General features: G+C 40.8%; 1 protein-coding gene across 6 annotated transcripts in view; it reads left to right on the top strand.

Annotated features, from left to right (window-relative positions):
• The first annotated feature begins 6,593 nt into the window (after positions 1-6,593).
• LOC114657328 (bromodomain-containing protein 3-like) overlaps positions 6,594-15,978 on the top strand; it is a 116,544-nt gene continuing 107,159 nt past the window's right edge. For all 6 annotated transcript variants that reach the window (XM_028809088.2, XM_028809086.2, XM_028809085.2 and 3 more), the window contains exon 1: positions 6,594-6,720. The gene's annotated coding sequence lies outside the window, so the exon portion shown is untranslated. The remainder of the gene's footprint in view (positions 6,721-15,978) is intronic.

Here is a 15,978-nt window from a genome sequence, read left to right as displayed (position 1 = left end):
CTTCAGTAATATTTAATCTCCTTAAAGAAAAAGAACATATGCATTTTACTTTTTTTGTATCTCTTTAGTGACATCACTTTCAGCTCCCGATGACGGCGCCACTTCCGGTTTCCGATGATGATGTCACGTCCGGCCCTCCCATTGATGACGTCACTTCCCATATGATCGCATTTCCTGTTTGAATCATTTCCTGTAGCCATTTTGTTTTCTCTGTATAAAAGCCAGCATCACAACTACCAGTTTGTCAAATGTCTGATATATTTCTATCATCTTGACCAATTATATTGCATGCCAGCAATATACGGGGCAATTCCCCAACTCTTGAAGATTTGTTTGGTGGCTTATTTCATCACAATATGTATTATCTAACTGCCTTACCTTAACCTTTCTTGTTTCTATTTGTCTGTTTTATTTCATTCTGTCTGTTATTAGATGCAACTGAGAAGGCAAATTTCATGTTTTCTTGTGTAAACAGGACTAAATAAAGAAACCTTAAACCTTAAACCTGAATGTGTGACACTCCACTCAGCTAATTAACCTGCAAAGGGGTCCTGAGCCTTTTCATGGTTTCTCAGTCTGCTTCAGTAGGCCATACAATCAGACTGCTGACGTGACAGTTGTCCAAAAGACAACTTTAGGAAGACTAATAGTGACCATCTGCCACTGAACACTCAACTGTGGAGGTCGTCAATAGCACCAACTTCCTGGGTTTCCACCTGGCAGAGAACCTCACCTGGTCCCACAACACCAGCTCTTTAGCCAAGAAAGCCCAGCAGCGGCTCTACTTCCTGCGTAGGCTGAGGAAAGCCCATCTCCACCAGCTACTCTAACAACATTCTACAGAGGAACCATAGAGAGCATCCTGAGCAACTGCATCAGTGTATGATAGATAGATAGATAGATAGATAGATAGATAGATAGATAGATAGATAGATAGATAGATAGATAGATAGATAGATAGATAGATACTTTATTAATCCCAATGGGAAATTCACAATATATATATATATACACAATGTATGGTTTGGAAATTGGGCGGTCAGGGATCGCAAAGCCCTACAACAGATAGTGAAGACAGCTGAGAAGATCATCGCTGTCTCTCTTCCCTCTATCATGGACGTTTACACCACACGCTGCATCCGCAAAGCCACCAGCATTGTGAATGACCCAACACACCCTTCACATTCACTGTTTACCCTCCTGCCATTGGGAAAAAGGTACCAAAGCATTCAGGCCCTCACCTCCAGAATGTGGAACAGTCAGACTCCTGAACACTCATGGACTGGACTGATATCTGACATTTGTGTTCTGTTCTGCAGTGTTGCACAGGTTTGCACATTTGACTCACATGCACCTTGTTATATGTGTCTGTATGTTATGTGTCGTGGATTCTTCATTGTCCTGTGTTCTATGTAGCACCATGGTCCTGGAGGAACGTTGTTTCGTTTCACTGTATGCTGTACAACTACTGTATATGGATGAAATGACAATAAATACTCTCTTGACTCATTGAGACCTTCTACAAGCCACAAAAGGTCACTGCTAAAGAAGCTGGCTGTTCACAGAGTGTTCTATCCAATCATATGGTTAATGGAGAGTTCAGTGGAAGGAAAAAATGTGACAGCAGAAGAAGGTGCCCAAGCAACAGGGAGAAGCACAGCTTTGAGAGGATTGTGAAGAATTTGGGGGAGACACCCAAGGAGTGGACTGCAGGTGGAGTCAGTGCTTCAAGAGCCACCACACACAGACGTGTGTATCGGGGACGTGGGGTACAACTGTCACAGCATTCTGTGTGTCGAGCCACTCATGAACCAGAGAGAACGTCAGACGCGTCTCACCTGGACTAAGGAGAAAACAGACTGGACTGTTAACAGCTCAGTGGTCCAAAGTCCTCTTTTCAGATCCATTTGGAAATCAAGGTCTCAGAGTCTGGAGGAAGAGTGGAGAGGCACAGAATCCAAGTTGCTTGAGGTCCACAGTCAGTGATGATTTGGGGAGCGATGTCATCTGCTGGCATTGGTCCACTGTGTTTTATTTATCAAGTCCAAAGTCAGCACGGCCGTCTACCAGGACATTTTAGAGCACTTCATGCTTCCCTCTGCTGACAAGTTTTATGAAGATGCTGATTTCATTTTCCATCAGGACTTTGCACCTGCCCACACTGCTAAAAGTACCAGTACCTGGTTTAGTGACCAGGGTATCAGTGTGCTTGATTGGCCAGCAAACTTGCCTGACCTAAACCTTTTCTCTATGGCGTATTGTCAAGAGGAAGATGAGAGACACCAGACCTGACAATGCAGACGAGATGAAGGCCTGCTATCAAAGCATTCTGGGCTTCCATAACACCTCAGCAGTGCCACAGGCTGATCGCCTCCATGCCACACTGGATTATGCAGTAATTTATGCAAAAGGAGCCCCAACCAAGTATTGAGTGCACACTTGGACATACTTTTCAGTAGGCCAACATTTCTGTATTAAAAATCATTTTTTTTATTGGTCTTATATAATATTCTAATTTTCTGAGATACTTAATTTTGAGTTTTCATTACCTGTAGGCCATAATCAGCAAAATGAATAGAAATAAAAGCTTGAAATATATACAATACAATACAATTTATTTTTGTATTGCCCAAAATCACACAATAAGTGCCGCAATGGGCTTTAGCAGACCCTGCCTCTTGACAGCCCCCCAGCCTCGACTCTCTAAGAAGACAAGAAAGACCCTTGTAGGGAAAAAATGGAAGAAAACTCAGGAATGGCACTTCAAAGAGAGACCCCTGTCCAGGTAGGCTGGGCGTGCAGTGGGTGTCAAAAAGAAAAGGGGGGGTCAATACAATACAATACACAGAACAGAACAGAACAAATCCTCAATACAGTATAAAAATAAAAATATTACAAGTATGGCACAGAATTTAACAGTAGATGATATCACATAATATGATTTGGATTTGTTCAGAGTCCTGGAGACCTCGGCCATCAAGCTGCCTTGCCCATTTGGCCATTCCACAGCTGAAACAGCCAATCCGATGAAAGGACCCCTCTACCCCACGACTCCTGCGATCCTCCATCAGGGATGACTTTACCTTAGGCAGGCAAAAAAAACTTGGCAGGTGGGCCGTGGGCACCAAGTGCACCAAGTCAATATACTGTATCACTCTGTATGCAATGAATCTATATAATACTAGGGGGTTACCCCCGCTCGCCAACCCCCCGGCCTGCACTATATGCCAGCCACTTCATGTCTCTGCCGCTCACGTTGTGAAGAGGGGGGCTGAACGCACCCCAAGGAGACGTGGTCGCTGCTCCGAAACCCCCTCTTAAACGGTGATACAATGGGAAACAAATAGTTTTTCATTTTACCTCCTCTTTACTCGATCAGCAGCTGCTGCTGCCGTGAAGCGTGATCTTCATCTCATGCGGCGCTTCGAACATTTAAAAGCCTGACAGCAGCTGTCTTTGTCATCTACTCTTGGTCTTTTATTCCCGGCCCTGGGAGTGGTTAAATATCTTGGAACAAAGTCTCGTCTCACGGGACATGAGTTCTTGATATTTTTTAGTTTATGATTTAAAAACGGAATAAGAATCTGAAAATCTAACAACATCACATTAAAGTTCGAAAAATTTTGAAGAGAATGATATCAAACATATATATGTAGGTCTTAAAATGAGCCTGATTAAAAGCGTGGTACAAAACGTAACATAAATGCGTGACATAAAATCATTGCACTTTTAGGCTTAGGATTTTATATATATATTATTATATATATTGTAACAGATAGAGGGCGCTATCGCTCCCTTGAACCCTTGTTCGAGACGCTAGACACCAGATAAAAGTCCAATATGACTTTATTTTATCAATAAACAGTGCACAAAGCACCCTACACTCCACAATACTCATATAAATAAACAATAATCAATCACTAATCAATACTCCACTCCCAGCTCAGCTCGATGTCTGGGATTTCCCATAGTCCTTTTATACTCCTTGACCCGGAAGTGTTTCTCTCTGTCCATGTGATTGTTAACACTTCCGGGTCAGATAAAAACTCTTTTTCTTCAACCCGGAAGTGAGTCATTCGCTCTGTCGCCGTGACTAATACGCACTTCCGGGTTATAGGTGAAACAAAAGTCTCGGGGCCTTCCTGCAGCGTCCCCTGGAGGTTCCCATGGTATCCAGCAGGGCTGTGATGAAAAACTCCACTGTCCATGATGCCCTGCTGGAACTCGGGGCACCTCTATTTTGCAGGCAGGGCTCCACCTGGCGGCTTGGGGGTATTGGCCGGGATGAATGGCCGGCCATATTCCACAATATATATATATATATATATATATATATATATATATATATATATATATATATATATACGGTATATATATATATATATATAGCAGATATGAGTTTCACTTTTTGAATTGCATTACTGAAATAAATGAACTTTTCAATGATATTCTAATTGATTGAGATGCACCTGTATTGGTGCCCTGTAGTTCATAAGAACTCAAGATATGTGGCAAATGAGAGGAGACCGTTCAGTGCATCAAGCCTGTTTGATTCGCTATGTGATGGAAACTGGAGCGTCAGCCAGCCCCAAACCGTCACGAACACACACAGAGTCCCGGGTTCAAATAATGGATGGCGTATTCATCCAAATTACACAATATCTCCACAAGTACACAAAAGCACAGGTTTCTCTCTCCACAATCCAAATTCTTCACCACAATTCCTCTCATCACCGTCAGTGGTGTAGCTAGGGGGGTCAAGGGGGGGGACATCTGTCCCTGGGCGCAGCATCCGGGGGCACCAAATTTCCCTTTCCCATTGAATTTTGGCAAACAGGAGGGGGCGTGAAATCTTCAGTTGTCCCCGGGCACTGAAAACCCTAGCTACACCTCTGACCACCGCACTACAAGTTGAGTGTTGCTCCATGTCCCCCTAGTCCCTTTTTATTAAGGACCCAGGAGTACTTCCAGTGCCAGGGCCACCTGCCCGATGGAAGCACTTCCAGGACACATGAAAGTCCATTATAACAGGGAGCTTGTCTCCCTGCAGCACCCTCTTGCGTCACCTCTGCTGGACTACATCACCCAGCATGCCCTGCTGGCTTCCTATTGGGCACTAATATCCTGGGCTGCTGCCATATAGCGTGCTGAGGGAGTAAAGAGCCCACAGTGACATATTGCTTTTTTCAGTGGGTTGTCCGTCCATCCCTTTCCTTCTGGGTCTGATTCCCTTCTCCTGCCTGGCCCGGGATGCCTATCTGCCTGTTAGGAGCCTCCCATCCAGGTAAGGAACCATCCCCTCTTCTAGCCCTATGCCCTTCCAGCCCATGTGGCATCTATAGCTAATAAGATTAAGGTTAGGCTTAGGGTTAGGGTTGTCAAGGGTTCCGCTTCAACTACATGTCTCTGTAGTTTGTTCCAGAGTCCTCATTTCAAATGTAACCTCTCACAGCTGAACGAGTCTCGTGTTTCAGAAGGAGCCACAATGTCACATATAATAGGACATTCTTTCAATTTTGGAAACCACAATTCACTTAGTTCTTATAGTTTCATCCTTTTTAGACAATTAAGTCAAACTGACTATAAAGACTACCTCAAAACTTTTTTTGCTTTTTACATTTTGTATTACTATGAGAGTGAACACTGGGAGTTATTATTACTATTAGATACTATTTGGCTTATACCTTTATCTAAGGTGACTTATGACATTTAAGAGATACAATTGGTTCCATTTCTTTTCTTGTTGTTTTTTTCCCAAATAGGAGCACAGACAGGTGACATGTCTTGCTCGTGGTCACACACTCACACTCGCACTGACTGCTGGGATTTGAACCCACAACCTCAGAGGTCCCCAGCCTTATCTAATACGTCACAGTGCTTGGGAATGACTGAAATGGAGTTTTCTGTCCTTAATGAATGTAAAAAAAAGTCAACAGCATTTCATAAAATTATTGATAAAAACATAACCTGGCTGACATTGGAAGTATTCAATCGACCATGGAGGACATATTATAATCCATAATAATCGGCGGACAAGCGATTCATACTTTTCTAATCAAAACAAGTCGCGTTTCGGGTTTTTTTTTTGACCCGTTGAGTTTTAAGATAACAATGTTAAAATCGTCACTACTTTATTTAGCCTTTGTAGCACATAATTCCCATAAAATAGGTTAATTATAACCGCGTCTTTGAACCGCAGCGTACAGTTTAAGGCACGACGGCGGCCGTCGGCTTACTAAATCAGTTCAATTCAACCTCATAAACTCTTCTACAAATTACGACAGTTAGCAAGATTAAAGAGTGTGGAGTGCGGCGGATGATCTAACAAACCGTCCTCCGAACATTTACAAAGTAAGGGTTGAAATAATAAAGGAATATAATACAGTAAAAAAACCGAATTGCCTGAAAATGGTAGACATTATTTATTTTTTCTCCGTACATCTAGAAGCAATCTGCTGACTGGGCCGAACGCAGAAAAAAAGGCAACGAGTCCGGACGCTCGGCATTGTGGGTCTTGCAGTTCTCAAGTCAGCGGCAGCTCCCTTTTACTCCACTAGACAGCGAACACTTTGAGGACTACACTACCCAAGAGGCCATTTTGGGCGGCGCATGGGCAGGGAGCTCCCAGCGGCTCGCTCTATTATGTTGCTTTGCTGAAATAAGAGGAGAGCTGTAAGGACGGCTGCAAGCAAAACGCTGTTGGAACCGCAAAGGGGGAAAGTAATTGATTAAAATATTTTCTCATTATTGCTTAGCATGTATTTGTGATTGTGTTGCCGGTAGACCGGAGGAGCCGGTTGAGCTAATAAATGTGTGCGTTGTGTTACAGATGAAAAAGAAAAAAAAAATCTCCAAAACGCTCACAAAGCTGCTTGTGTGCGCTGCAACAATGTAACAAAGCCTGCTTTAGCGGAGGCGGGGGCGCCGAGTGCGCTTCGGATCGGCAAAATGCAACGTGTTTGTAAACAAACGAGACGGGATTTTGGATTTGTTTGCGCGCGGGAGTCGGTGCGTGTGTGTGTGCTTTTACGCGATGTTAATTTGCAAATTGGCGTAAACGTTTCCGAAAAGAAAGAAGGGGGGGGGGGGGGTAGGCGGGGAGTGACGGGGGAGGACACGACTAAATGCATTTTTTACACCAAATCTTCACCACTAGTCTGCCCGCCATCTTTTAAAGGAGAATGTGTGTAGAAAAAAAAGGAACCAGAGAGAGAGAGAGAGCGCGAACGCATCAGGCCAGCTGTAGTTACACCGCCACTACCAAGACGCGAAATTTACAAGCAATCGAAATAATAAAGGGGGAAGAAGGGAGAACAATCGGAGGAGGAGGAGGACGGGAGCAGGATTGCGCGTTCGAATTCTCCGACTCCCCGGGGGGTGGGGGTGGATGGGTTCAACGGTGCTCCCTCGAGTCCCGGTAGAGCGCCCGCTTTGCGCCTTTTCTTTTTTTTTTCCTTCGTTTTCCACCTTATAAGAAATCCGACGGGGCTGACGTGTGTGGAGCCCGCCGAGCCGCAGTAGGAGGACTCTGTTAGTCCGTCTGTCTAACACGCGATCGGCGTCGCTCCCCTTTAATGCACACACAGACGAAGGACAAGTCTATTCGTGCACAACTAACGAATCGCTCCGTGTCCTAATCCGAAAATCGCAAACGTGATAATGCCCGAGTATATTGACTCTTAAAGCGGTCTTCGCTGACCCGCTGTGGTGTTACCCTTTATTTGCACGTACAGTATGAGCTCGTTCAGAGAATACAGTGTTTTTTTAATGAACCATGTCGTATTTTCTTGTGGTCACAAAGTGTACGGTTGGTTATTTAACAGATCGTTTTTGAGAGGCCGACCTTTTGAGGGAGCTTTGTTTCTTCCTCAGTTGATTCAGCGCCTTCTTCCCAGATGATTTGGGACAGAAACCAGCCGAATCGCGGGTAGCGCTGGCACAGATCCGTCCAGCCTGTTCACCTGTCTGTGGATCTGGGAGGGAGAACTAGAAAAGAACGACTGCACTTTAGGGACCATCAGACCTCGACTTGATGACATTTTGGGGGGGGCATTAGGATTGAAGAGCTTTGTTTGGACCGAGACTCCGTTAAGTTCTGTTGTTTCTTATTGCCAGTTGACAATCAAGTTGGATTGTTAGATTTGTGTTGCCTATATCCAGATAGCCTCCTGCACTCTGTCACTTTAAAGTTGTGCTTCTGGCAGTCCACAAGTGTTGCTTTCAGACGAGTCTGCTGGCAAATCTCATTGTGTCATAAATCACAAAAGCAAAAAGTGAGGCCTACCTGTCCCTGCTGTTATGGCTGCCTGCTTAAGGAGAGTGTGGAGGTGGAGCACAGGGACGCTTTGGGAAACTTCAGTGCAGGTTTCTCACTTAGAGAACCATAGACACCTGGAATAAATTACCAAGTAATGTGGTAGAGAGTAGGACTTTAGGGATCTTCAAATATGTTATTTTGGACTATCTAAGTGAATAGGATGAATGACCTTGTTGTGCTGAAGGGCCTGTTCTCCCTACAGTTTTTCTAGCGTCCTGATTTCTGTTTAACAAAAAAAAAACATGGTGGTCCCCTATTTGTCAGAGTTCTTATGCTTAATAGGTACATGGGTTAAAATTCCTGCTTTCCCTAATTTTTTTTTTTGTGTGTGTGTGCGATTATTGAATTGTGGAGGTGAAATGTTTTCTGTACATGCATGTTTCATACAGGCAGGCAGTGTGATGTAGTGGTCTTCAAACCTTTAAGGCTTGTGGGTTTAAATTCTGCTTATGACATTGTGTGACCCTGAGCAAGTCACCTCACCTACCTGTGTTCCAATTGGAAAAAATAAAGAAATGGAACCAGCTGTATATAAAATGTTTGGTTTTTTTTTTTGGTGTGTGCTTATTGAATTGTGGAACTCAAATGTTTTATGAACCTGTGTGTTTCATACAGGCAGGCAGTGTGGTGTAGTGGTCAAGGCTTTGGACTTGAGTTCATCAAAAACATGGGGACACACTTAGAAACTCGTTAAGGGTAAATTTCACCCAAACATTAGGAAGTCTTTCTTCACACAGGGAACCACAGACACCTGTATTAAGTGACCAAGTAGTGTGGTGCACAGTAGAACTTTCGGGACCTTCAAAACTCGACTTGATGTTAATTTAGAAGAATTAAGTGGATAGGACTGGTGAGCTTTGTTAGGCTGAATGGCCTGTCCTCATTCACATTGTTCTAATGTCAGTTTAAACAGCTTACAATTGCTGGACGTGAAACTAAGGATCTGTGCTGGTATCCAGAAGGTTACTGGATCGAATCCCTGTTCCTGCCAAAAGAGATCTTCCTCTGCTGGGCCCTTGAGCAACCTGCACTTGCTCCAGGAGCACAGTACAATGTGCACTCTGACCCCAACTAACAAATTCCTAATATACGAAATTGTATAAAGTGAAATAAAGAACAAATAACAAAAAAAACTATGCAACTGCGTGCCGACATTCCAGCACAGTCCTGTGCACCCCTTTCTCTTCACTCAAGGAACCATAGACTCCTGGAATAAATTACAGAGTAGTGTGGCAGAGAGTAGAACTTTAGGGCTCTTCAAATGTGTTATTTTGGACAGTTTAAGTGAATATGATAAATGACCTTGTTGGGCTGAAGGGCCTGTTCTCCTTATAGTTTTTATAATGTCATGATTTGTGTTTAATAAAACACCATGGTGGGCCCCTGTTTGTCAGAGTTGTCATGCTTAATAGGTACATGGGTCAAAATTAAAATTCCTGTTGAATTGTGGAGTTGAAATGTTTTATGTACAGTATATGCATGTTTCATACAGGCAGGCAGTGTGGTGTAGTGGTCAAGGCTTTGGACTTCAAACCTTTAACGCTTTGGGTTCAAATCCTGCTAATGACACTTTGTGACCCTGAGCAAGTCACTTCACCTTCCTGTGCTTCAATTGGAACAACTAAAGAAATGGAACCAGTTGTATCTAAAACGTTGCAAGTCTCCTTGGGATAAGGTGTTAGTTAAATAATATGTCATAATATGTGTGACATTACCACAGAGAAAATAAATGTCCAGAGTTTATGATGATTATTAGTAGTGGTATCACGCATAGTGAATTCTTACTTGCATGTCTGACTGGCACATATTACTGTTAAATCTTTATACATGGTGACTTTATTGATACACTTGTAGTCTACAGTGTCAGTGCTCACAGAGTATTTAAACAGCTTCAATGGACACTTGAGTGTGAAGCATTAACTTTAGAAGTGGTCTATTAACTGGGGGTGGGGAGCGTCCTGCATTTTATTGTTATGTTTGCTTAAGCATTATAGTGTTGTTTTTTTTGTGTTTTTTCCTTAAGACTTTAAGTACGTGTCTGTCCAGCTTTATTTACAGTTTCTAATGCTTAGTGAATTCTGTTCATTTCATTCTTCTCTAGTGGGCATGCAGCCTATTTAAAGCTGTTTAAATGAAAAGTGGCATATACAGTACCTAGAAATCCTGTATGTTGTTATCTGCGCTTGTACATTTATGTTCTTGTAGTCAAAGTGTTTGTCATGGATTTCTTTTTAAAAAGTCACTGAAGTCATCCTGCAATGCTTCCAATATAAAAACACACATACAAATTGAAATATAAAAGAGAACTTTCCCTTCACAGTTTAAGGATATTGCTTTATTGTAATGTAAATAAGCATGCACATATGGTTTCAAATCTTCTCAACCCAATTCAGGGTTGTAAGCATGGTATCAGGTATAAAACAAGATGCGCAAATGGCACACAACCCACACTCACACAGTTAACCAAACATGCATGTGTTTTGGGGTGCACATATGGGAAGAAGGTATAACCTGCACACACAACAATGCGTTTCAAAGCTAGGATGCTGGATCTGTAAGGCAGTTGTGCTAAGCTCTGCGTCACCATGCAGTTCAGCACTGGATGAAAATGAAGCTCAGGTTTATGAAGATTTTGGTGGGGAAAAAAATCCTGAGTTTCTTTTTATTAGTAGTTAGTAGCTTTGTCACGTGTACAGTGAGAGTCTTGATTGCATGTCTGACCAACATGCATTACTGTTAATCTTTGTACTTGTGACTTTGTTAATACTGTTGTGGTTTATGGTGTCTGCGCTCACTAATTATTTATACAGCTTCAATGGACACATTAGTGTAAATCACACTCTTTAGAAGTGGTTTATTAACTCAGAAAACCTATTGTTCTGAATTTTATTAATATGTTCACTTAAGCATAATAGTGTCATTTTGAAGACTTTGAGTCTGTAGCTGTCTATGAACGTCTAGATTTTTATCTTAAGGACATATTGGCATGTTGACTGACTTTATTTGCAGTTTAAGCTCTCCAGTGCTTTAGAGAATTCTGTTTACTTCATTTTCATCTGGTGTGCATCACTTTAGATTACAGGTGTTGAACTCTGGTCCTGGAGGGCCACAGTGGCTGCTGGTTTTCATTCTAACCATCTTCTTAATTTGTGACCAGTTTTTGCTGCTAATTACCTTCTTTTGCCTTAATTTTAATTACCTTGACTCAGGCCCCTTAAGTGTTTCCTTTTTCTTAATTAGCAGCTGTAAAATGAATTGACTCAACACACTTAAAAAGGTTTGGGGCAGCCACCCGTATATTATTCCTAGATGCAGAAGAGTCTTTTAAATATAGAGATGTTCTCTATACCGAGTCCAAAACAGAACTGATGATGGTTTGTCAAAATGGTGGTTTTAAGGGATAGGACAGGAAGTGATGTAAGGGAACCGGAAGTGATGTTCTTCATTATACAAAGTAGATGCCGGATGTGATAATTTTCTAGGTGCCAGAACCGGAAGTGATATTTTTCTGGGTTCCGGAACCAGAAGTGATGTCTTCTGTTCTAAATCAGACAGGTTTTCCCGCGGCTGGTCTGTAGAGATAACAGGAGAAAGTTTAGTGCAACACGCCACCCCCTGGCCTGGCGTGGAATTACCTTTACTCGGTCCATACAACGTCTTCCTAGTCGCACGTGTGTGACACAGCCAAACAATAACGAGACACAAAACAAGAATCCATATGACCAGCTCACCTGTGCCCATCACAAACTATGTGAAAATAAAGAAAGGTGGAGGGTTTTTTTTTCTCCAGCCTTCTGGAGTTTTTTTTTGTTTTTTCTGTCCACCCTGGCCATCGGACCTTATTCCTTTCTATGTTAACTAATGTTGTCTTATTTTAATTTCTTATTTTGTCTTTTATTTTTCTTCTCTTCATTATGTAAAGCACTTTGAGCTACTTTTTGTATGAAAATGTGCTATATAAATAAATGTTGTTGTTGTCAGTAAGGCTGATCTCTCAGCTCACCAAAACATTGTGAGGGTGGTCTTAGAAAAAACAGAAAAATAAACAGTTCTGGAAATGTCTGCTGTGGCAGAGTGAGAGCACCAACAAGCCATGGAATTAAGTAACGAGTTTATTTAACAGCAAGAATCTGCTTCTCATTGTGAAACCGGTTGGAGTCTGAAGCCCCAATTTAGCTGGTCATCTCGTTTCATGCCTCATTTCTGTTTGGCTGCTATTTAATGAAGAAAGGAATCAATTCAGAGGAATGGATCCTTAAGAACAGGGCTACTGAAATGAAGGGATCAGAAGTTAATTAGCAGTGAAAACTGGTCACTGATAAGGAAAAGGGTTAGAATGAAAACCTGCAGCCACTGCGGCCCTCCAGGCCTGGAGTTCAACACCCCTGCTTTAGATCATCTCACATGACTTTGACTTTAAGAATATGTTTCAAATAAAATGAGTTGTATTGCATATCATCTTCTAGGGTTAGGTTAGATAACCTTTATTAATCCCAAGGGGGAATTCAGATGCCTACAGCAGTAGAAACATTAAAAAACAAGGATATAGACTCACAGGACCGATAATAAAGCCAATCAATCAATAAGTGACTAAATAAATAAATACAATTATGTTCTTGTAAGTTTATTAAGTTCTTGCATTCTTTTAGGTTTTTGGTGTGGTTTTATTTTTAAATAATCAATGAAGTCCCTCTGTTGTGGATCCAATGTGAACATATACATATATACATATGTATATATACATATACATATTGCACTTTGAGCTACTTTTTTGTATGAAAATGTGCTATACAAATGTTATTATTATTATGTAGAAAAATATATATAATGTAAAAATATAAGATTCATGCATTTAGCTACTTACAGTAAAGAGCTAAATTTCCCCATGGGACAAATAAATTATCTACCTACTGTATTTACCTATCTGTCTGTAGAAAAATTAATTTTATTTCAGTTTAAGTGTAGTGTTTGATTTTAATGTAAGAACGCATATGTATACACTTTCAAACCCACTCAAGGCTGCAGGGACAGCATGTGGTGTAAAACCATATGCAGACCTGGAAATGGTACCAGTTTACAACATGGCATAATCTTCTTAACCCAGTTCAGGGTTCAGGCACAGCATCAGGTATAAAACAATGTGCAGACCTGGCGAAGGTGCCAGTCCACAGCATGGCATACCCCTGGGCTCCCTCACACAGTTAACCAAACATGCGTGTCTCTAGAGGTGCACAGATTGACAGAAGGTGTGACCTACACATATAAAAGGAGTCTCAAAGTTAGGATGCAGGATCTGCGTGGCAGATGCACTAACCTCTGTGTCACTGTGCTGTTTATCATTTGATGAAAACAGAGTTCAAGTTTGTGAAGATTTTATGTGTAAAACATACACTTCTGAGATCTGGTGTTAGGATTATTACAGTGAAATTCTGAACTTGTATGTCTGGCCAATATGCCTCCACTCTCTGGTGTCAAGATGATGAAGAATGTAACAAAGTGCATAACCATATGGTATTGGAGGTTTAGATCAAATAACAAGCACAATTTATTAAAATTACCAGTTTTAAAATGAAGTTTATTAGTTGATCACAAAGTGCATTAAACAAATCCAAAATAATGATTTATCAATTATAAGCTATATCACACAGATCTGTTAAAATGATATAAAAAATGTGTACATGCAGTGAAAATTGTAATTAGATAAATATATTAATGTATTCAGTTGATATTGGTTCAGTTCAGTTTATTTTTGTATAATTCGCTTCACTGAGTGCAGGCACGGAGCCCTGTGACAAGTTCTCAGGTAAAATGCAAATGTAAATTTACAAATGACTAAATACAGAATTAGCGCACACAAAAACACATTTGTTTTAACACACAGGAAAATACAGTAGTTTGAAACTGGAAATCAAGAATATCTACACATGAATGAAGTGTTGAACTGTGGCCAATAAATTAAGAGCCTTGTGAGTCGTCGGGTCTGATTTTTATGCCATGCAGTGTTGTGTTAATGAATTACTGTTTAATGGTTAGCTGCTAATGAAAAATAATAAGCATCAGTTTACTCTTGCCAGTCCATATAAAGATTTTCATGGACAGCGCTGAAGATGGCAGTAGAAGTATGTGTTAGTTTTCTGAAATAAAGACTTTAAGACCTTCTTTTTTTAAGGAGGAGGAGTTGTTGTTTTTTAAGGAGTCTCCCTAGTATGCTTTTTTGCTTATGTAGTGGTGCTTTAACTTGAAGGAGGATAGTTTATTAATGAAGGCCAAAGAAATGTATCAAGTATCAAAGCAAACTTTATTGTCATCTCAACCATATACAAGTATACAGATAGATGAAATTGTGAAGCTCATGGTCCACAATGTAACAACATGAAGTGCAAATAAAAATTAAGATTTAAACACAAGACATTGTGCAAAGACAAGACAAAGAAGAATGTACATTTAAGTGTTTCTCTGGGTTGGAGAATGTAGTGAGAAGTCAAGCAAAATGAAACCTTTTATTTACTAACTAAAAAGATTACAATATGCAAGCTTTCGAGGCAACTCATGCCCTTTCTTCAGGCGAGATGTAAGATGGAGAGAATATAGTCTAGTGGCTAAGATATGGGATTTTTAAACTCCAAGGACATCAGTTGATCTCTGGATCTACTTTTTAAACATCCATATAAACTGCTGTACTATACTTTTATATTTCTAAAGTGCATTGGGATCTTGTTCACTTTAGAAAAGACACTATATAAAACAAAAGTTTGGAAATGGATTGGGGTGGGGGAGGAATGGTGTCACAGTGGTGCCAGTCTTGCCCTTTCACACAGTACATGCGATTTGAATGTTGTTCACATGTCTGAGTGACTCACACTCTAAAGATAAAATGTCTGAATTAGGGTAAGCTGCCCTAATTCAGGGTGTTCATAAGAAATGAGGTGATTTACTCCATGAGGTACAAGTACGTAATAAAAGAGAAAACCTGCGTCAGATATTTGAAATTAAAAAAAAAAATGTGTTTAAAGTCTAAATATTCCCAAATCTAGAGGTCTATAGCAGGCTAGACCACTGGTAAAGGATCAAAACATCTGTAATCACTGACCTAGCATAAAACAATATGCTACATGCTTATGTTTGAAATCTGTCATATATACAGTAACCTTCTGGGAGTGACTCTTAGAGGGCTTAGACCAATGGTGAAGATTTAGTTATTAAAAATATCATATTCATGATTAGTAATCTTCAAATAAAAGGCAATTTCCCCTCCAGGATTTATAAAGTATATAATAAAAAGGACAAAATGACACTGCAAGTGCTTATATTACTCATACTTTTTTTTCAAAGTTTTGTGAAAAGGAGTAACTTTAAATGCTTGTATCCCATTAGGAGGTGAAACCCTGGGGTCGGTTGACCATTTTTGCTGAAGACACCTATTGTTTACCCTTTATCATAAGGGTGTCGTTTCCTGCACAAAGCTGGGTGCAAAAATGCCCTATAAATTATTGCTTTTCAGGTGTACATGACCAAAAATAGGAGGGAATCCCCCAAAAAGCTTGATGTCTTGTGATTACATGACATCGAGATGATTTGAGCGCTATATCATATTTGGGAGTTTCCTTGTACCGGTGAGCTAGGAGACGTGGACATTTAAAAAAAAACAAAAAAAACAAAAA

The sequence above is a fragment of the Erpetoichthys calabaricus genome, chromosome 9 (genome assembly GCF_900747795.2).
Source record: "Erpetoichthys calabaricus chromosome 9, fErpCal1.3, whole genome shotgun sequence".
Classification (NCBI taxonomy): domain Eukaryota; kingdom Metazoa; phylum Chordata; class Cladistia; order Polypteriformes; family Polypteridae; genus Erpetoichthys; species Erpetoichthys calabaricus.
This window is presented reverse-complemented; position numbering and strand designations above follow the sequence as displayed.